Source organism: Triticum urartu, chromosome 5A (genome assembly GCF_056163025.1).
Source record: "Triticum urartu cultivar PI428250 chromosome 5A, HENAU_Tu73, whole genome shotgun sequence".
Taxonomy (NCBI): Eukaryota; Viridiplantae; Streptophyta; class Magnoliopsida; order Poales; family Poaceae; genus Triticum; species Triticum urartu.
This window is the reverse complement of record NC_141877.1, coordinates 452,910,618-452,934,200: the sequence shown is the minus strand read 5'-3', so window position 1 is coordinate 452,934,200 and position 23,583 is coordinate 452,910,618. Positions and strand designations below refer to the sequence as shown.

General features: G+C 44.4%; 1 long non-coding RNA gene and 1 pseudogene across 10 annotated transcripts; one reads left to right on the top strand and one right to left on the bottom strand.

Moving 5' to 3' along the window:
* Positions 1-8,259: 8,259 nt before the first annotated feature.
* LOC147971874 (uncharacterized) lies at positions 8,260-10,281 on the top strand (annotated as a pseudogene).
* Positions 10,282-16,193: 5,912 nt separating this feature from the next.
* Positions 16,194-23,282, bottom strand: LOC147971873 (uncharacterized). 10 transcript variants are annotated; one of them, XR_015604877.1, is made up of 12 exons: positions 22,688-23,282; positions 22,280-22,600; positions 22,077-22,176; positions 21,922-21,996; positions 21,764-21,837; positions 21,435-21,667; positions 20,521-21,111; positions 20,386-20,403; positions 19,391-19,602; positions 19,050-19,176; positions 17,062-18,359; positions 16,195-16,945 (listed from the first exon to the last, which is right to left on the bottom strand). It is a non-coding gene; the product is annotated as an uncharacterized LOC147971873 (long non-coding RNA). The 10 variants fall into 10 exon arrangements; XR_015604882.1 differs by having other exon boundaries at positions 16,196-16,945; positions 20,521-20,605; XR_015604876.1 differs by having other exon boundaries at positions 16,194-16,945; positions 20,521-21,667.
* Positions 23,283-23,583: the final 301 nt, after the last annotated feature.

Here is a 23,583-nt window from a genome sequence, read left to right as displayed (position 1 = left end):
TTTCTCTAGGGTATCCTATGAAGACGCATTTTTCCGACTTGGGTTCGAGCTTTTCAGGTTGAAGTTTCTTGACATAAGCATCGCATCCCCAAACTTTTAGAAACGACATCTTAGGTTTCTTCCCAAACCATAATTCATACGGTGTCGTCTCAACGGATTTCGACGGAGCCCTATTTAAAGTGAATGTGGCAGTCTCTAAAGCATAGCCCCAAAAAGATAGCGGTAAATCGGTAAGAGACATCATGGATCGCACCATATCTAATAGAGTGCGATTACGACGTTCGGACACACTGTTACGCTGAGGTGTTCCAGGCGGCGTGAGTTGTGAAACTATTCCACATTTTCTTAAGTGTGTGCCAAATTCGTGACTCAAGTATTCTCCTCCACGATCTGATCGTAGAAACTTGATTTTCCTGTCACGTTGATTCTCAACCTCACTCTGAAATTCCTTGAACTTTTCAAAGGTTTCAGACTTGTGTTTCATTAAGTAGACATACCCATATCTACTCAAGTCATCAGTGAGGGTGAGAACATAACGATAGCCACCGCGAGCCTCAATACTCATTGGACCGCACACATCAGTATGTATGATTTCCAATAAGTTGGTTGCTCGCTCCATTGTTCCTGAGAACGGAGTCTTGGTCATTTTTCCCATGAGGCATGGTTCGCACGTGTCAAATGATTCATAATCAAGAGACTCTAAAAGTCCATCTGCATGGAGCTTCTTCATGCGTTTGACACCTATGTGACCAAGGCGGCAGTGCCACAAGTATGTGGGACTATCATTATCAACCTTACATCTTTTGGTACTCACACTATGAACATGTGTAGTAATACGCTCAAGATTCATTAAGAATAAACCATTGACTATCGGAGCATGACCATAAAACATATCTCTCATATAAATAGAACAACCATTATTCTCGGATTTAAATGAGTAGCCATCTCGTATTAAACGAGATCCCGATACAATGTTCATGATCAAACATGGCACTAAATAACAATTATTGAGGTTTATAACTAATCCCGTAGGTAAATGTAGAGGTAGCGTGCCGACGGCGATCACATCGACCTTGGAACCATTCCCGACGCGCATCGTCACCTCGTCCTTCGCCAGTTCCCGTTTATTCCGCAGCTCCTGCGGTGAGTTACAAATATGAGTAACGGCACCGGTATCAAATACCCAGGAGTTACTACGAGTACTGGTAAGGTACACATCAATTACATGTATATCAAATATACCTTTGGTGTTGCCGGCCTTCTTGTCCGCTAAGTATTTGGGGCAGTTCCGCTTCCAGTGACCCTTCCCTTTGCAATAAAAGCACTCTGTCTCAGGCTTGGGTCCATGCTTTGACTTCTTCCCGACAGCTTGCTTGCCGGGCGCAGCAACTTCCTTGCCGTCTTTCTTTAAGTTCTTTTTACCCTTGCCCTTCTTGAACTTAGTGGTTTTATTCATCATCAACACTTGATGTTCCTTTTTGACTTCTACCTCTGCTGATTTCAGCATAGCAAATACTTCAGGAATGGTCTTTACCATCCCCTGCATATTAAAGTTCATCACAAAGCTCTTGTAGCTTGGTGGAAGCGACTGGAGGATTCTGTCAATGACCGCGTCATTCGGGAGATTAACTCCCAGCTGAGTCAAGCGGTTATGTAACCCAGACATAGTGAGTATGTGCTCACTGACAGAACTATTTTCCTCCATCTTACAGCTGAAGAACTTATCGGAGACTTCATATCTCTCGATCCAGGCATGAGCTTGAAAAACCATTTTCAGCTCTTCGAACATCTCGTATGCTCCATGTCTCTCAAAACGCTTTTGGAGCCCCGGCTCTAAGTTGTAAAGCATGCCGCACTGAACGAGGGAGTAGTCATCAGTACGTGTCTGCCAAGCGTTCATAGCGTCTTGGTTCTGTGGGACGGGTGGATCACCTAGCGGTGCTTGTAGGACATAATCTTTCTTGGCAGCTATGAGGATGATCCTCAGGTTCCGGACCCAGTCCGTATAGTTGCTGCCATCGTCTTTCAGCTTGGTTTTCTCTAGGAACGCGTTGAAATTGAATACAACGTTGGCCATTTGATCTACAGGACATATTGTAAAGATTTTAGACTAAGTTCATGATAATTAAGTTCATCTAATCAAATTATTAATGAACTCCCACTCAGATTAGACATCCCTCTAGTCATCTAAGTGTTACACGATCCGAGTCGACTAGGTCGTGTCCGATTAACACGTGAGACGGGCTAGTCATCGCCGGTGAACATCTTCATGTTGATCGTATCTTCCATACGACTCGTGTTCGACCTTTCAGTCTCTGTGTTCCGAGGCCATGTCTGTACATGCTAGGCTCGTCAAGTTAACCCTAAGTGTTTTTGCTATGTAAAACTGTCTTACACCCGTTGTATGTGAACGTAAGGATCTATCACACCCGATTAACACGTGGTGCTTCGAAACGACGAACTGTAGCAACGGTGCACAGTTAGGGGAGAACACTTCTTGAAATTGTTGTAAGGGATCATCTTATTTACTACCGTCGTTCTAAGTAAACAAGATGCAAAACATGATAAACATCACATGCAATCAAATAATAATAGTGACATGATATGGCCAATATCACATAGCTCCTTTGATCTCCATCTTGGGGATCCATGATCATCCTGTCACCGTCATACTCATCGACATGTAAGTTGTGATTCCTTGTACACTAGCATGAACATCTCATACATCACATATAGATCATTCATCATTCATCACAACTTTGGCCATATCATATCACAAAGCACTTGCTACAAAAACAAGTTAGACGTCCTCTAATTGTTGTTGCAGGTTTTACGTGGCTGAAGTAGGGTTCTAACAAGAACGTTTTCTTACCTACGTGAAAGCCACAACGTGATTTGTCAACTTATATTTACCCTTCATAAGGACCCTGTTCATCGAATCTGCTCCAACTAAAGTAGGAGAGACAGACACCCGCCAGCCACCTTATGCAACTTGTGCATGTTAGTCGGTGGAACCGGTCTCACGTAAGCATACGTGTAAGGTTGGTCCGGGCCGCTTCATCCCACAATACCGTTGAAGCAAGATAAGACTAGTAGCGGCAAGAAAGTTGACAACATCTACGCCCACAACAAATTGTGTTCTACTCGCGCAAGAGAACTACGCATAGACCTAGCTCATGATGCCACTGTTGGGGAACGTAGCAGAAAACAAAAAATTTCCTACGGTTTCACCAAGATCCATCTAGGAGTTCATCTAGCAACGAGTTATTAGATGCATCTACGTACCTTGTAGATCGCGAGCGGAAGCGTTCAAAGAACGGTGATGATGTAGTTGAACACGACGTGACCCAAATCACCGATGACCAAGCGCCGAACGGACGGCACCTCCGCGTTCAACACACGTACGGAACGGATGACGTCTCCTCTTTTCTTGATCCAGCAAGGGGGAAGGAGAGGTTGATCAAGATCCAGCAGCACGACGGCGTGGTGGTGGATGCAGGGCGTCACAGTAGCAGGGCTTCGCCTATACTACGAGAGAGAGAGACGTAACGGGGAGAGAGGGAGGCGCCAGGGGCTGGTGTATGAAGTCCCTCCTCTCCCCCACTATATATAGGAGGGTAAAGGGGGGGTGGTGCGCAGCCTAGGAGATCCAATCTCCTAGGTGCGGCGGCCAAGGGGAGGTTTCCCTCCACCCCAAGGCACCTAGAGGTGCCTTCCACCACTTGGACTCTTCCTTTAAGTGGAACCCTAGGCGCATGGGCTTTTGGGGCTGGTTCCCTTGGCCCATGCAGGCCAAGGCGCACCCCCTACAGCCCATATGGCCCCCCGGGACAGGTGGCCCCACCCGGTGGACCCCCGGGACCCCTCCGGTGGTCCCGGTACAATACCGATAACCCCGAAACTTGTCCCGATGGCCGAAACAGCACTTCCTATATATAATTCTTTACCTCCGGACCATTCCGGAACTCCTCGTGACGTCCGGGATCTCATCCGGGACTCCGAACAACATTCGGGTTACTGCATATACATATCTTCACAACCCTAGCGTTACCGAACCTTAAGTGTGTAGACCCTACGGGTTCGGGAGACATGCAGACATGACCGGGACGACTCTCCGGTCAATAACCAACAGCGGGATCTGGATACCCATGTTGGCTCCCACATGCTCCACGATGATCTCATCGGATGAACCACGATGTCGAGGATTAAACAACCCCGTATACAATTCCCTTTGTCACTCGGTATGTTACTTGCCCGAGACTCGATCGTCGGTATCCCAATACCTTGTTCAGTCTCGTTACTGGCAAGTCACTTTACTCGTACCATAACGCATGATCCCGTGATCAACCACTTGGTCACCTTGAGCTCATAATGATGATGCATTACCGAGTGGGCCCAGTGATACCTCTCCGTTATATGGAGTGACAAATCCCAGTCTCGATCCATGTCAACCCAACAGACACTTTCGGAGATACCCATAGTGCACCTTTATAGTCACCCAGTTACGTTGTGACGTTTGATACACCCAAAGCACTCTTACGGTATCCGGGAGTTACACGATCTCATGGTCAAAGGAAAAGATACTTGACATTGGAAAAGCTCTAGCAAACGAACTACATGATCTTGTGCTATGCTTAGGATTAGGTCTTGTCCATCACATCATTCTCCTAATGATGTGATCCCGTTATCAATGACATCCAATGTCCATAGCCAGGAAACCATGACTATCTGTTGATCAACGAGCTAGTCAACTAGAGGCTTACTAGGGACATATTATGGTCTATGTATTCACACGTGTATTACGATTTCCGGATAATACAGTTATAGCATGAATAAAGACAATTATCATGAACAAAGAAATATAATAATAATGCTTTTATTATTGCCTCTAGGGCATATTTCCAACAACCGCAACTGGACTTTTTTGTTCTGTCGATAGGGCAGGCCAGTTGAAAGCCCAACAACAACCCTGCAATTGCAAGGGCCGCACCGGACCGCAACTGCATGTCCCCCAACATTGGTTGCAACTGGACCTTTGTTTTGTCGAAAGGGACAGCATGAGAGGGGGCGGGCCAGTTGCAAGCCCGAACAGCCCCGTAACTACAAGCACCACACCCGACCGCAGCTGCATGTCCCCAACATGGTTGCAACTGGACCTTTGTTTTGTCGGAGCGGGCGACGGGAGAGGGGGCGGGCCAGTTGCATGTCTGACACTAGGCATGCTACTGTAAGTGTCGCGCCCGAGCGCAACTACATGTCTTGTAACCCGACCACAACTGGACTTTTTTGTTCTGTCGATAGGGCAGGCCAGTTGCAAGCCCGACAACAACCCCGCAATTGCATGGGCCGCACCGGACTGCAACTGCATGTCCCCCAACATTGGTTGCAACTGGACCTTTGTTTTGTCGGAGGGGGCAGCGGGAGAGGGGGCGGGCCAATTCCATGTTAGGCACTAGGAATGCAACTTCAAGTGTGGATCCTGGCTGCAACTGCATTTTTTCAACACGACTGCAACTTAGTGGCGTTCTGCTAATTGTTTATGAAGAAACTATTGCACGCCATATCTCAACTGTAACTACATGGTGTAGCATGACCCACAACAAGGGATACAAGTACCAGCAACTAGCCGCTCCCTACATCTTCATTATCTTTTCAAATACACATTGAATATTTTAAAAATACATTTTTATATTTTAAAATATATGGTGAATATTTTTAAATCTTTTTGAATATTTTATAATTATACAACTATTTTATCAATACATGATGGACATTTCTGAAATGTACAAACACTTTTTCTGAAGTATAACGACAAATGCAAAGATGTGCTTCCTTTTTTTGGTGAACATGTAACTTAAAATGAAATATAATAAAAACATTGAACAAACAACAGGAAAAATTAAATCAGAAAACCCAAGAAATAGAACGGTAAGCTAGACAACACGCAAAAAAGAGAACAAAAATGATACACATGTGCACATTAGTCGGACGCATATAGTTGCTTATCTGTCGATCAGATGCAACTTCTTTTCATTTTGTTTGTTTTTCTATTTATTTTCTTTGTTACATTAAAGATTTCTTTATCATTTAAAATATAAATAATATTTTTAAAAATGATAAATAAAGGAAAAAATAACAAGATGAAAAGAAAAGAAGGAACAGAGCATTAGCAACACTAGCGTAGAAAAAATACAAACTACATCGTGCTGTATAGCAATACACCTAATGGGACAATGTTCTAGCGATCCAGTAAAAAGCACAAATAAAAAAAGGGGAAAAAATACAGCCCAACAACAGCCCACGTGGTGAGGCAACACAGGCCAACACAGGCCAACAGGTAATGCGAACTCCAGCCAAGCGAACGGAAATTAAACGTGCGACTAGTTTAGAGATGACTTCAGTTGACTTAGACTTCGCAAAGTCTAAGTCGACTGAGACCTAGATAGACCCTTTGCTAAAATTATTCATTATCATTTTTCAGAAAATGTTCCTGTTTTCGGTTCACAAATTCAAAAAATTCATGTTTTCATAATTTGTTTACAAACTGAAAAAATGTTTGGGAGAATTTCATAAAATATTCACCTTTTGAAAAAATTATTCATAATTTCCAAAATGGTTAGAGTTTTTCAATTTAGATCCTGTTTTTTTAATGTTTGCATTTTGAAAAATTTGTTCGTAGTTTCGAAAGATGTTTTCATTTTCAATTTTGTTCCTTTTTTACAAAAAAGGTTTTAGATTCCAAAAAAATCTTTGAAGTTTGTGAGCAAATTGGGAAAATGTTCGTTTTTGTAAATATATTTACCTTTGTGAAAAAGAAAACCATGTTCGAGATTTTAAAAAATGTTTATTTACTTTCGCCACTTAATGTTTATATCAACAGAGCTGGCATTTTAGACAAACAAGTCTATGGCCACAGTGACCAGCGATGGTGGTTCGGTCACTTGAGGTTGTGAGATCGGTCCTGCCATTGACTCACTCCCTGCGGCAGGCACAAGTGGGACAAGTGTCGATGATTTTACGTCCATGCACACCAATTTTGGTAGCTTGACCTCTTTGGTTCGTTCCGTTGAAGGTGGTCCAATGAGCAGACTTATTCAAGATCAGGTAAATTTGACTAGGTATCCTCACATGCTGTTTTTGCTCAATAATTATTTGGAAATTTCACTAAGTAAATTGGTATATAACGCTTATTTAAATCTTCAATGGGTATATATTCTTTCCACACACATCATGCAATAGACAAATGATGTTTCATTTGAACTAAAATCAGGAGTCACTAAAATGTGCAACTATCAAAGGGAGAAATAAATACGGTTGTTTGACTATTAACTAGAAACATGTAAATGCGAGGTGACAGTGTCACACAATGTAGTATGTTGGGGTAACTATTGCAATAGCTGAACAGATGTAATTGCTGCTATAACCATCGTATGCTATGTTATGAACATTCTCTCTAAAATATAGCAGCAGTACAATTCTCTCTAAAATATAGCAGCAGTACACATCGTTAATCCATTATGTGTTTCACACTTTTACCCATCTGCGTGTTGACTCTGGTAATATATTTTGTACAGTGCGATCTGCAACTTGGATTTGGTGCACAGAAGCAGCAAATTTATCCTAGTTTTGCGGAGCACCTTCGGATGGCCTCAGCTGGAGCTCCTGTTGGCAATAAGCCATGTCCGTGCGCTGGCGACCGGCGTCGGATGCGCCGGGTGCGGTACATTCAGGGCGTGTGTGCACGTGTGCCGCGATGGTGTGTGTGCACCTGAGTTCACCATGTAAGACTGCGGCTGTTGACGATCTGTTGCGAGTCTAGGCGCGTATGAGCGGGTCGTCTGAGCCGGCCATAGCGTGCTGATCGGGCGGGCTAGCAACAGTGGAGGCGCGGCGTTGCGTGCATGTGGCTTAGTGGTTAGTGCATGCTAGGTCGATCAGTTAGCGGGTGCGTGCGTGGATAGTGGCCAGATGCTTGCAACGGCTGGGGCGTATGCTGTGTGCTGGGCTATATAAGCTAATGTAATGGACTTGTTCGGTTTGAGCCTGAGTTGGAAAAATACAGAGAAAAGGCCAGCGTTCGTCGCTGGGGGTGTCCGTCGCCCGACGGGCGTTCGTCGCCCGGTAAACCATCATGTCTCGTGTTTTTGTCTGATCGTTCGTTGATACTCGGTTCCAACAATTGGTATCAGAGCCACAAGGTTCGAGGGGCGGCCGTGGCGCGCGGTGGCGTCCGCAGCGGACGCGGCGTCCGCGGCCCATATGGAGGCATCGGCTGCGGCGCGCGGCAAGCGCGTGGCGACGGCGACGCGCGATGAGTCCGCGGCTGTGCGGTGTGATGTCGTGCGTGCGAAGAGCACGGTGATCGCGGAGACGAGGAGGTCGCGGAGGACCTGCGTGGTGGCGCAGAGGTCGCAGAGGCTCGGCGTGACAACCGTGGAGCGTGGCACGGAGCCGCGGCGGACCTGCGTGGTGGCGCAGAGGCTGCGGTGGCGCGGCATGGCGGCATGGAGGTGACGCGCTGCGGTTGAGGCTGCAGCGGTGCAAGGCAATAAGCCGCGGCGGCGAGCCGGACGCGACCGGTGCGTGTTATGGGTGCGCACTGGAAGCGTCGGGCGCGTCGGACCGCGGGCGCGCGTACGAGCGTGCGGTTAACGTTGGGAGGAGGCGTATGTCGCCGTTGGCTCGAGTCCGTGCTTGAGTTCGGCTACATCCTTCCGGCGTTTGTCGCTGGCGGCTGCCATGGCGGACACGGAGGCGGCGCGCGGGAGCGTCTGGTGCAGTCGGGCTCGTCGGGCGCGTCGGGTGCGCGCGGGATGTGCGGGACGCACTGGTGCGGTCGGCCTCGTCGGGCGCGCCGGGTGCGCGCGGGACGTGCGGGACGCAGAAGGACGCTAGGTGTGTCACCAGCGGAAAAGGAGCTCGGCATATGTCGCCGGAGTCGTGACGAAGCACAGTGCGACCGGCGTCGATGTGCTAGGTCGGGCCCGCGGGCTGGGTCATGGCCGTAACGACGACAACGACGTGAGCTGCATCAACTCCGGCAACGGCGAGCACACGGCACGTCGCAGCGGGCGCGAAGGTGCGCGGTGTCATCGGGCGGACGAGACGACGACGGCGAGTCAGAGCTCCTGTCGGTAGGCCGTGCGGCGATGTCATGGCTTAGGGGGTGAGTGTTGGCAATAAGCCATGTCCGTGCGCTGGCGACCGGCGTCGGGTGCGCCGGGTGCGGTACGTTCAAAGCGTGTGTGCACGTGTGCCGCGATGGTGTGTGCACCTGAGTTCACCGTGTAAGGCTGTGGCTGTTGACGATCTGTTGCGAGTCCAGGCGCATATGAGCGGGTCGTCTGAGCCGGCCATAGCGTGCTGATCGGGCGGGATAGCAAGAGTGGAGGCGCGGCGTTGCGTGCATGTGGCTTAGTGGTTAGGCTGGTTGTAATGGTAGTATCATAGCTAGTATCATGTATGTTAACTAGGCAGTTTTGATGAGATGTCATAATATTAAATGAAGAAAAAGATGATGGAGTATCATATCATGATACTGTATCATAATAAATGCTATGCTACTTTGTGTCATGCATGACAATAAATAGAGTACTACATGATACTGATATATGATACTATGCATTAGGAAGGTAGTATCATACACTAGTATCATATGCATGATACTAGTATATGATACTCCCCATTACAACCAGCCTTAGTCATGCTAAGTCGATCAGTTAGTGGGTGCGTGCGTGGATAGTGGCCAGATGCATGCAACGGCTGGGCGTGTGCTGTGTGCTGGGCTATATAAGCCAATGTAACGGACTTGTTCGGTTTGAGCCGAGGTGGGAAAATACAAAGAAAAGGCCAGTGTTCATCGCTGGGAGCGTCCGTCGCCCGATGGGCGTTCGTCGTCCGGTAAACCATCGTGTTTCGTGTTTTTGTCTGATCATTCGTCGATCCTCGGTTCCAACAGCTCCGCAGTTCGGGAACATGGGCAGACACAATCCCATGCCTGTGCCTGTGCCGGTGCCCGAGCCAACACTGATGCTAGGGTATGAGCCAACGTTGATGCTGGGTTATGCACCGCAGTTCGGGAGCTGCCCTCCGGTCCAGTTAGGTTGGGACCTGTCCAAGATGGTTGGCGTGCTCCAATCCGTATGTGTGTGGTGCAACACAAGGTTCCAGCATTTTGGCACGGCCGAGCAGCAGAACGATTCTGTTGGCTTCATGTGCCCCGCGTGCAAGGACAAGACATCCGGTCATCTTGGCACACTCAACAATGGTTCATTGCTTTAGCATTCGATCTCTGCTGCTGTTTTCTTCATATGTAGTCGGATCTTTTTTCTTTCTCGTGGGGATCATGTAGGGTAGACTTGAATCTGAGCTAGTGTGTGTGTGTGTGTGGTGGTTACGTTGACCGGTTTGGCTATGTTTAAATGACACTGGTTTTGGTCGTTGACTGATTTGGTTTTTGTAGCAACGTAGTATGTGACACTTCTAAATGCTGAGGTCCAGATTGAACCTGAGGTGCATGATTCTTTTCATTGGCCTTGGTCCTCCATGGATGAATATTCGGCAAGCTCGTATCGCCTGCTTTGCCAGTGTTGGGTTAGTTTGCCAGCTGCTCCGTGCATATGGAAGCTCTGGGCACCTTTCAAGTGCAAGATTTTTACTTGCTTGCGGTTCAACGTAGGCTTTAGACATTGAACAGAAGAACGACCCTATGAACATACGCACATACCCTATCCGTATGAGCACCTAAGACTGAGCTGGCATATCATCTTGAGATTTAATCTAGAAAAATGCGAGCACCAGGACTTGAACAACTGCTCCATGGATACCTTGTCCCTTTCTAAATACGTTTTGACCTTGCTTTTTGGTTTTATTTCACCAGCTCTGTTTCATGGGATAAGTACTTACTGAAAAGGAAAGCTGTTACGAAGCGCTAGCAAGCCAACGGTTGAACGAGTTTCTTCGCCGAGTTTCTCTCCACTCTCCAGATCTCCAAAAGTCTTTGTATATTTGCAATCAATTGCTATTTTAGCAATCTTGGCCAAAAAACCTCCTCCAACAATCTTTGTATGAGTGGTCCTCCACCATTTTTTTTACAAAGTTTGTTGTACTTGCACCCGGACTTTGTATATTTGCAAACTGGAGAGATCACTTGCTAGTGTGTATGTGATGCGTACGGTGGCGAGTTGTGGTAGTATATGTATTCATGTATCTAAGCTAGTTTGTAGTGTGTATGACAAACTGTGTCCCGTGTCATTGTATGTTTCGTACAAACTAGTAATAATGTACGTGCAATGCACGTTATATTATGTAAGATATATCGGTTGCACGTTGGTATTTGGTAAGATATCAATTACTTTTTCACGGAAATGGTAGGATATTAGTTACATGGCAAATTTCATGGGATAGCATTGAGTCAAAACGTGTTTATAACCAATGGCAGTGGTGGGTAATTAGAGCGTTAAACGTGTTTGGTGCTCAACATTGAAGCGATTTGAACCGCTCGATAACATGATTTGACGGTCGAGATGATTTGAATCTGCCCCTTTGGGTCTTTTTATATTGGTATAGATATAGCAATGAAATATACAAATGCTGCTAAGCACAACTTGGTTTGGATTGCTAAACCTTCTCTCTCCTCTTTCTATCACCATTTTTTAGCAATCCAATATACAAAGGTTGTTGGAGATGCTCTAAGGATCAAATGTACCATGCCCAGACGTAACTGGTTCCTTTGATGAGAGGTGGCTGGTTGCCAGGAAGATGTGTGGTTCGGGGCAAGGATCGCAAAGGTTTTGACTCATTTGCCATTCTTACTAGGTGGCACCGGCTGACCTATGTTGGGGCCGCCCCCCCCCCCCCCCCCCCCCCCAGCTTTGGTCAAAAGTCTGAAGAATTTTTTATTTTAATGGCTTAGATGAAGGAAAACTTAGCCTTTTGCCCTTTCCAGATCTTTGTCATTTAGCTTTTGCCCACCCCTTCCCCCCCCCCCCCCCCCCACCCAATGGTTTCTGTCTAGCTCCGCGACCGCTATGTGGCAGCTTTAGAAACAAGGGAATGCGAGAGCATTTGCCATTATTAGGCTGCAATGCACGATCAATAAAATGGTGGAATTGATATTTCAGAATGGCAGGAATAAAACTTGTTGGAGCTAACGTTTTAGATAGTTCGGTGAGAAGTTAGACTTGTCGATGATTTTATGTCCATGCAACCAATTTTGGTAGCCTGGCCTCTTTGGTTTGTTCCGTTGAATGTGGCTAATGAGCAGACTTAGTCAAGATCAGGTAAATATGACTAGATATCCTCAAATGATATTTCTTCTTTACAATTATTTGAAAATTTCACTAAGTCAATTGGTGTATAATATACTTAAATATTCAATGGATATATATATATATATATATATATATGTATATATATAGACCTGCTAAATTCAGTGTGCGCGCATTATAACTTACTCCAGCCGCCCATCGACCCAACTGGGCCATACGTGCTAATTAGCCGGAGTGCGCTCACTCCACCAGAAAATCAACCGTAAAGAATTTACGACCATCGTTTTGTACATGCACTTAACCAGGCCCGCGTTCCTCCGAAAAAATCAATAGTAACGTGTTACGATCAAGTTAACATATCCAACACCTCGCACTTGGACCATTAATTTATGGTAACTGACGATTGTCACATCGTAAAAGAGCCCAACAGTTAATTGCTACCATCAGTAAATTGGGCCTGCAGTAGTAGTAATGACATTACCATCTAGTAATTTGCATGCACTCCATTTTTTTTCCTACTGTGAGCATGTAGTAATACATTTCGACATGTCCACACTAGGTTTACTACATATCTCACTGCCCATCTGTTTGCATTACGATCCACTACAAGAGAAATTACTACTGCCAGTTTGTGAGCATGTAGTAATACATTACTACATATCTCGGCCATGTTTACTACATATCTCACTGCCCGGTAATAAAACTAACTTTATTACCGTGTACACTACATCTGTTACTTTCAATAATTACTAGCCACTTTCAAAAAAAAAAATAATTAGTAGCCCAAAAGAATGAGGTAACGGACCAGCACATGGTAACAGAATTAAATGCGTTACTTTTCCTAGAACTGTCGGTTACCCCCAAAATTTCTGTGGTGGTCAGCGCCATCCGCGCGCCTAAGTTGGTTCGTCCGGAGCGTAGATTAAGCAGAATGCGCGCTCGCTTACAACAATAGCGCAGCCGTATATATATATAGTTATTCGTCACCCTGGGTGAGGAATAGTTATTTTTCACCCTCCTCTATTTTACCATCAATGCACCGTAATTTTATGTTTCATAAGTTTGTCTTATTTCTGACGCAAAAAGAGACGGTAAAAAATATATAATCGCCGTAAAAAATATTTTATGTTATGTAAAATTACAAACGTAAAAACATAGTCTAAAATACACATAAATTACAAATTTTCTTGTCTTATGACTTATATTTTTATTTTCTTATATCAAATTTTACGTAGTGAATCAATAGAAATGTAACTATTTGAATTTCAAACGTAATTTAATTATAAAATGATCGTAAGATTACCTCGGGTGAACAATAACTTATTCTGCATCCTAGGTGATGAATAGTAGCACTAAATATATATATATATATATATATATATATATATATGTGACTCATCTTCTGTACTCTTGGGAGTATGTACTCTCATCCTCAATATACCTCATATATGCATTAATTATACCTCTTTATTATTCTCAATATACTTCATTAAATATTCTAAGATACCCCAATATGAATTTAGTTGAAAAAATATCATCTGCGACGTACTTTTTGTAATATACCTTTTCACGTACAAACATATAAGTATATACGTAAATATTTAAAAATATATAGACTCACATGAATTTTTTCATGAAACTCATTTTGGGGTATCTAATAATTATTAATGAAGTATATTAAAAATAATAAAAATGTATAAAAGATTCATCTATGTGGTATATGAGGAGCGGGAGTACGTACTCTCAGGAGTACACAACCATTTTCCTATATATATATATATATATATATATATATATATATATATATATATATATATATATATATATATATGACCCCTCGGCTGGTCTCCCCGTGCACTGCATCGACTACTGTGTCGCGCCCATACTTCGGCCGCCGCCGTAGCTCGTCGTTGACGTCGTTCTCGGCCATCCCAGCACCTCCCACCGCCACCACTCGACGCGCCATAGTGCGCTGTTTCGGCAGATCTACCGCTCAAATGGTCGTCGGAGGAGTGCTTCGGATGCCCTCCGCCCGTCCCTGGTCGCTGCCGGCGACTAAACGCCCGGTTAACCCCAGTCTAGTTAGTGCCTAACCACCCCTCCATGTCAATGACAAGTGGGCCCCTTTGTTGGTTAGCCGGCTAAAATAATAGTTAGTTTAGGTTAACTAACCCTGGTTAGCCACTTGTCAATGATAGATGGGTCCCGCACGTCAGGTTTGACTGTGGTTGACTGCTGACGTCAATGTTGACTGTGCCGAGTCAAAACTTCTAAAAATCATAGAGATTCAACTGTAACTCCAAATGAAATAAATTATATATGAAAAATGATCAGAAAAATATGAAGAATCTATTTATGCTATGATCATGCATGTTTGAACAAGTTAACCTCACTGAATAGGACAAAGGATGATTAGGGAAATTTATGAAATAACATTTGGAGTTGGAATTTGATCTTGTTTGAATTCCACTTCAATTAACTTGGCTAAATATTGCATTAGGTAAATTCGGTACCTTAACATGACATGTCATTCATATGAATGTGCATTGCATTGATTGTGTTTCTTCTTTGCTAGTTGGTGTTGTTCCTTCTCGGTAGCCAACGTTTTCGACATTGTGATCGTTGACACCGATGAAGAGCTATACTATCTTCTAAAGTGCCAGGCAAGCAAACCCTCTTGATCGCTCTGACACAATCCTACTCTCTTGCTCCTGCTCTCTTTTATTGCATTAGGACAACAACGATTCAACTGTTACTTGTTGCGGTAGTTGAACACATTCCTTTGCATGACCTGTCATTGTCACCAAATAGCTAAACCATCCTAGCATGCTTAGGAGTTGCTTGAGCTTTGTTGTGACTACTCATCCATGCTCGCTTAAGTTGGTCTGGTCCATCTAGGTGATGAATTGGAATGCATGTCCTAACTACAAAGGCATTGAAAAATCTTCTGTATATTTCAGGCTAATGTTGTTTTCGGCTTCAAGTTGGTATCCTTATTCCGTACAAGAGCAGAGCGGCTCGGTAGCAGATAAGTTTCATATGTATACGTTTGTCAAATTGTACATATATGTGCATACTGAAGCTTTGAGTGTGGATGTGTTATGGACATGTATGCAGTGTTCTGTAAGATATATAAAGTGAAACTATAGTTATAAAATTATACTACATAGAATTGCTAACACTTTCTAATTCAAAATTCTATTTCTAACTTGTTTTGTTACTCAACATGAACAAGTGTTGATATGCTTGCTAGTGAATGAATGTATACGGATTACCCCCTGGGAGACATGCACACGACACATCCACCTTCGCAGAGGAGGGATCAATTATGCAGAACATTGATTACTTACAAGCCAGACCACAGCGTCGAGTATGCTGCCACTCCTTCTCTATAGTGAGTTATTCTGTATGAAACAGGTGTTATTATCTTACATAAACTTGCACATGTCTATCCCCTAAAACAACTTGCATTTGTCTATCTTTTAATCTTATAAAAACTGAATGTTTCTATATTTTGTAATCCACATCCCTATGTCAATGAAGGTGATATTGCGATTTCTGTAATGTTAGTTGCAAGTCAATATCGGATGATCCCATTGTTTTATAGAACATTCCTCAAATAAAAGTCAACGCACCTTTCCTCAATCAATTATGAGTCGACATGCTCGTGCTAGGATGTAGTATGGAGTAATATTCTTGTAGTGTTTTACTACACATTGAGTGAGTGTGGCTTCAGATTTAATATGATGACACCCTTTGGTCCGTACTAGTGGACGGGGCACGCCCGTGGCGCGCCTCCTGATCAGTGCCTGTGCGATGCCAGGTTGCAAGCGCCCATTCTGCTGTCTTTTTCTTTATTTACTACACAGATGCATGTATAACTGACAACCTTGTTAATCAATGACAATAAAGCATGCCAAATCCATTATAGTAATCCAAATCATTAGAGCTAAAAGTAGATTAAATTTGGTGAACTAGCAATCAACTGTATAGCTGGTTCAAAATGAAGGGGACGCCAGTTTTGATCATTGCATACACTTTGTAGATACTGTCCAAAACAGGCGTAAGAAGCACACTACATTGACGTATGTACAACTCTGACGGGCTTAAGAATCACACTACATTAAGTATACATAGGTGGCAGTGACGGTCAGCAACGATCTGTCTGCAGGCGGTGAATGATGAATTCTCAAAATAAAGGACATTGGAGTAGACCCGACGACGCACTCCACGACGAGCTTGTTGAGGAAGAGGTCGTCAGTAAGGCGGTGCTCCCTGAGCCCTTGAAAGTGTAGCGAAAGGCGGTGCTCCCTGAGCCCTTGAAAGTGTAGCGAACAGCGAAGCAGCGGCGAGCAGGCCTCCATCTCATCACCCTGGCGAGATCGGGCGGCAAGTTCTCAAGCTTCCTCCTGGCCTGGAAAAATATGTTGCGCGCCAAGAAAGAGTTGATAACCTTGTCCTGTTATCAATTCAAACGATAGCTAACCTAAAAAAATAAGAACGATGCATTCCAAATAGCAAGAAGCATGCACAATAGAACTAGCCCAAGTGTGGCAACAACGTGATAGCAATAATAGGAAGTGGAGTGGAGTGTTGTGTCTCCTCCTCCCATCATATTCTTCCAACGCGTCACATAGCACGCCTGAATACACATCAATTTTTAGAACATAGGAAACCTGCAATGCAAAGAGCAGAAGTTGTTCACTTCTTCAGCTACCTACGGATCAAACTTTGTCCCTAGGATGCACAACATATACGAACCACTAATTTAGTATGCTACAAATTACTGTACCTTGAAGCACAATCAACATGCAGGAGCTACCTCCTAGTAACTCATAGATGGACCTCAGGGAGATCGACAAGTGCAGGCGACGTTTCCTTTGGCGCCAAGATGAAGAGATCACGGGTGCCAGCTGCAAGGTCAATTGGCCGACAATGTGTGCCCCCACGGAGCATGGAGGCCTAGGCATCCCCAACCTGCAGCGCTTCGGTAGAGCACTCCGTCTTCGTTGGCTCTGGATCGCCTGGCACCACCCGGAAAGGCCCTGGGTCGGCTCTGAATTGCCATGCGATGAGGCAGACTGGGCAATCTTCTCGGCCTCGATGAAGGTGACGATCGGAGACGGACGCGGGCATCCTTCTGGCGCTCCCCGTGGCTCGGGCATGCAACCCTCTCCCAACGCTTCCCCGAGCTCTTCACCCACTCTCGGAGAAAGCACCGATCGGTCCACGACGCACTCAGCGACGACACCTGGATCCGAGATCTTGCCCACAGGCAAAATCAGCACCTCCTCGAGGACGTTCTAGCCTTGCACCGCGAGTTGCAACGATCGGCGCCGCCCCTCCAACCAGGAGTGCCAGACGACCTGACCTAGAAGCATTCAAGCTCTAGGACGTACTCGGCTAGGTCCGCATACCAAGCTCAGTTTCAAGGCAGGACGGCGACCAACTTCGACCACTTGATCTGGAAAGCCTGGGCACCGGGGAAGATCAAAATCTTCTCGTGGCTACTGCTGCGTGACAGGCTCTGGTGCAACGACAGATTGCAGAGAAGGGGCTGGCCGAATGGCTACTTCTGCCAACTCTGCGTCAGAAGCCTCGAATCATCGCACCACCTGTTCTGGAACTGCCCGGAGTCTAGACAGGTCTGGACTGCGATCGGGCAATGGCACGGCTGCTCCGCCCTCTCCCCTGCGGATTGCTGGAGCCGCAGAAACTCCAGCACGATCATCCACAACATTTTGGCGCGCACTGATCCATCACGACGACATGGTGCGCGGTCAATCCTGCTGCTCACTTGCTGGGAAATTTGGCAAGAAAGAAACAACTGCACTTTTCGAAGCAACCTCCCGAGCGTGCGAGAAATCATCAGGCGCATCCGAGACAGCATCGAGCTCTGAAGGATCACAGGTGCAACGTGCATCGAGAGCCCCTTCGGGGAGCCACCCTGAGAGAAATTTTCCTTCTCCTGTACTAGGGTTTTCGGCCGCATGTGGCTGGCCCTACGCACTTGATCCTCGGATCTTCACCTCCCCTTTGTTTTCCCGCTGCTTCCTGCTATAATCAATGAAAAGCCAGCAATTGCTGGATCTTTCAAAAAAAAAACTATGTGACAACAGTATCTTCCTTACATTTACACTCGATCCAAACTAAAAAAATGAAACAAAGTGCAGTGAGAAACTAATCTAATAGACAATTTGAATGTTATATAAGCTCTGCTGAAGAGTGGGGATCTGTCTGACACATTTTATTAACCAAAATACAATAGATGTATTCACCAAAAGACTGCCATGTTTAAGATTTATAAATCCATAACAGCAACAACTGAAGTGGGTCTTTGAAATTTATACTATAGCACCTTCCAATAAAATCAAAGTTCATCCTATTGCATCCAGGAAAATTATAGGAAACTTCTTGCTTATTGGAAGTCCTATTAGCTGCTTCCTAATAAATACTCCCTCTATATACTAATATAAAACCTTTTATAGATCTCTAAAGTAGAGATCTATAAAAGGTCTTATATTAGTACCACAGTGAACATCCACATTTCCATCATATTCAGCAATAATAGGCATGTATAGGCAACAGTTCCAGAGTTCAAAAGATAAGCATATTTGCAATCATATTCACACTTTTGGCAATGGATCTTTGAATTAACCACAAGAAAACAAAAACTGAACAATGAGTGATTCAGAGAAGCAGTTTTCTGTGAACTCCTACTTTTGAATTGTGGACACTACAAGTTTTACAACGAACAGACTGAATGAGATGCATGTATACCAGCGAGGAGGGCGAGGTGGAGATTGACGTGGGCTATGGAGAAGCCCTAGTTTCCAATGTGGGCGTCGGCGGACTTGAAGTAGCAGGTGGCGGCAAGGGAGTGTGGCTGCATATACCAAAGGCTCATCTGCAATGTACCCAACAAAGGTACAAGTCATTAAATCAATGAACTAACGGCCCTAAAATAACTAAACAATTGAATTGCAAATAGATAATTAGCAAATACTACTTCTAGTTGAGTTTAGCTTATATATCCAAGAGATAGAAGTAGCATGCTATAACCAAAAATTCTGGAAAACAAAAAGACGCCTGTAAAAATTAGAGGATATGTTATTCAATACCTTGTATGGTGTATGTGTGACTTAAATGCGTGTTTACAACCTTCAAAAGAAGGAAGGTAACCACTGCCTGGCGTATATCTGAGTAATGCTAAGCAAGCTATGACAGTGACACCTAGAACAGATAAGAAGCAGATCATCATAGTGAAAGAAAGACCACAAAGATATAGCAGCATCATGATGTTGCTTCTCTCCATCGGCTCTGCACCAGATACCTGCAGCATAAAAATACTCAGAAAATGATGGCATAAGAAGGTTACCCAGCAATAGAAAAGCAAACTAATTATAGTCCATTGTATCTACTCCCTCCGTTCCCAAATACTTGTCTTTCTAGACATTTTAAATGACTACTGCATACGGATGTATGTAGACATATTTTAGAGTGTAGATTCACTCATTTTGCTCCGTATGTAGTCACTTGTTAAAATGCCTAGAAAGACAAGTATTTAGGAACGGAGGGAGTACTTGGTTAGTTTAATGCTGATCCTTGGTTAAATTGATGTACTAAATAATTAAGAACATAGACATCTGATTTTTGTACAATTTAATTATTCTGTTGTATGCAAGTTGGGCTTGCTTGCTAAGACCAAGAAACTTCCAATAAATTTATTTGTACTAATTGACTCCATGATACTAACTGTAAGCTATTGTAGTTGATATATATGTTATACATACATGTTTAGTAGACACGTATTGTGAGTAGATAAAGTTTGGTTTGTATTTCTTTACTTTAAGCAGAAAATATGGCCTTGCGTACATGTATTTCCATTCTCATACAATGGGATATATTAAAAGGAATAATCATGTGTATGCTCTAATATCTTATGCACAGTGAACTAGAGCACCTCTTCTAATTTTAGTTGTAAGTACACGAGTCGTTTTCGAGCAGGACATATTTTCTTCAGTCTACCTCTCTGTTTTAGGACTAAAATCTATGGTTTTGTTTACTTTCATATAACCTGCACTCATAGACATAATGCTAACTGAATACACCATACCTAATCCAGAAACCTCTTCTGAAGTTGTTGGGAAAGCAAGAGAGATCCCAGATGCAAAGCCAAGCTAATCCATGTCAAACCGCAGTAAATAATGCATAAGCGAAACAGTGTTCAAAGACAATCCAGTGAACTTACATCCTTAGCTCGGTTGGATCTTGCTTTGGTATACTCTTGCTCTAACAGGAGCAATGCTAACTTCCAATCATCAAGAGGAGCAAAACTGGATAAAAATATAATTCACCGCAATAGTAAAGCAATACAGAGTCAGAGAAAAAAATTGAATGCACGGTTGAACATCCTACCCTCTAAAAGTAATAAAATCCCCTATTGAAACCTTTCCCTTTCAAAGCTAAACGACATTCAAGGCGATGCTTCCAGTAACAACAAAATCATGGGCAGTAGATACTAATTAAGGATCAAATATCAAACATGAAAGAAAGTATAATTCTAAAAGAAAATTGGCACAGAACATCATCAAAGCTCTGTAGGATTTGGCATGAAGGCAACACAAAGTTGAGATAACACGAAGTGATTTTAACCAAGGTAGACACTTCAGAGCAATAACATCAGGAAAGCCAAGCTATGGTTATTCCAGTGGAGAACACAAAAAACACCAACCAAAATATTAGCATAGCACATGGGCTCAAAAATCAAGCAACATCTTCCAAGAACATTTATTCATCCTCTATATCGATGATGGTTAAACACCAATAAAACAAAGCCTTTCTGCAAGGTAAGTGGTATAAGCATTAGAGTCAAGTTCATCAACAAATCTATAAGCCCAAGCCTAGAACAAATTCTAGAAAAGCGTAACAATAGCCTGGTTGTTAGAAATTAACTATAGTTAAAACCCACTAAATATGGTTGGATATAAATTAGAAAAAATTTGTTTGCTTAATAACTACAATCTCTACCACATCAAGTCTTCTATGTCTGAATATACGATATTTTTCAGAGAGTTTATGTTCTGGTTCCCTAATTTTCTGATGTTCCACCCACTGTGAATCTCGAGACTCATGCTAAAACTATGAAACCTGATAGGGGCTTACCAGGGGACAAACAGGCAATGTCTTCAATTCTCTTGGCAGCATGAACATTCTTCAAATATAACGTCTGTTTTGGGTGCTTGCATCGTGGCTCCACCAATGGACACCCTATGGTTTACACCACCAATTGAGTGTCTAGGTGACTTCTTTATACTTTGAGTCTTGGATGGATTTTTTCTTAAACCGTAGAGAGCTTCCTGCTCAGCTTTGAGTTAATCCTGGAGCTTCTTCTGATCCTGCAGTTATGCACATTTGAGGAATTCAAACTTTTGACTGAAATGAAAAAATGATGCCGTAAGGAATTTAGATAGTAAAATGCAACTGCACAGTACTCTTTGTCTTTTCTTTCCTGTTCTTTGTCCTGCCAAACGATCATGTATTCATCCAGCATTGAGAGAAGGAGTACCTGCAAAATAGTTCACGAAAAAACCTCAAGGAAGAAAGAAAAACAAACACCATTTAGAAATGAAGTATCAGTAAATAGACGTACGCCATCATATCATGTGAACTCTTCCTCTTTCATTCTCCGAAGCTATGATTTTTGTGGTCAAAACATCTACCATTCCTGCCCAAGGTGAAGAAACTATAAATCACATGAAGTGGTAACAAAAAATAAGCAGTACATCATCTGAAACTAAGGAGTACCCAGAATCTTGTCAACCAAAATCCGATCTTTCTCGGCCCTCTTAAACGTAAGATGTGCCCCACTCCAAGAGCATTGTAACGATTGTCATCCTATATATTCCTGGTAAAGCAAACAATCAATAGTCACAAAAAAAGGAGCAACAATTATCCGAAAAACAAACATGTGAAGCGCAACTGAATATAAAATTGGCCAGCATTCATACTTTGTTGTAATCTTCTAGCCAACAACGAGCTAAATCATGTAAACCTGACTCCCCTGATCCATACTTCGAGGAAATCATAACAACACCCTTTGATGCAACACTCACTTAGAACCTTCAGGGGACATGCAAATTCAAGCCAACAATGTATCCACCACTTGACGTTGACGCACCAAAACTGCAACTATGACTACTGGTGAGCATCTCACCACGCGAGCTACAATTTTTTCCCCAAGAACATGGTTGCCCACTGCCCTATGGACGCCACGAGGATTTTGATATGCCACCCATGCCGTTCAGCCTGCCATTGGGTGCTGCCGAGACCTGCACCGTGATCCAAATTCAAACAATAGAACGTCACCACAGCGACACAGCCAAACGGTACAGCCTACAGAGAGATGCAGGTCATACCTTCTTCTGTGCCCGGTCATGACGCCACGCCTGCAAATTCGCCAGGCGCCCACAAGCACCATGTCGGCCCTGGTCCACTGCTTCTGCATCTGGTCCGCCACGCCCGCGCCTTCCTCGAGCGCGACCCTGCTGGTGCCGATGTTGGTAGCGCTGGCGTCGGGCTCGCCGCCGATCTACCCGTGCGTGCAAACGGTGATCCCCACCTCGTCCTCGTCCTTCGCCTCGTATCGCAGCGCCTCGTCGACCCGGACGCCCCCTTCCCACTGGCCCGCCGCCACCATGTTCTCCTCCTCCCGTCGGAGGAGTCGCAGGTCTGCATGCTTGCCGCGCGGTCCCGGCACGGCAGCTCCCCCTGGCCGCGGCGCAGATCGGGAACCACCGCTGCGGCCGGGAGTGCATGCCCTCGCGCTCGACGGCCTCAGTGATGCAGTAGAGCGGGCAGGATACCTCGATGAGGAGCGCCATGAGGCGTCGGAGCCGCGCTGGCATCCAAGACAGCGTAGTGCGCTGGCGACGGTGGCGGCTAGGGTTAGCCATAGGCGTAGGAGAAGAGGCTTGATGTACGTGGGGGAAGGGGGAGGTGGGGGACGTGGGGCTTGATGTGCTTCTCCGCTTCCAATGACTTTATTTTTTTTATCTCGACACAGTAAAAACGAGAACGTGGCTCTCACCAGCGTTCGCCCTTTGCGCCACTCTTATTGGGTTTAATTGTCATTTGAATTAAGTACAGGTTCGTAATTTACCAGAATGGTTAAGCCTTATCCTGTCATTTTAGATGTCTACTGTTTGCCACTACCCTTTTAATGGGCCAGGTCATTTCCTACATATTTCCGTCATGTTCAGTCTGGAATATCATAACAGTGAATTTATTTTGAGCTGTACATAATGTTATATAC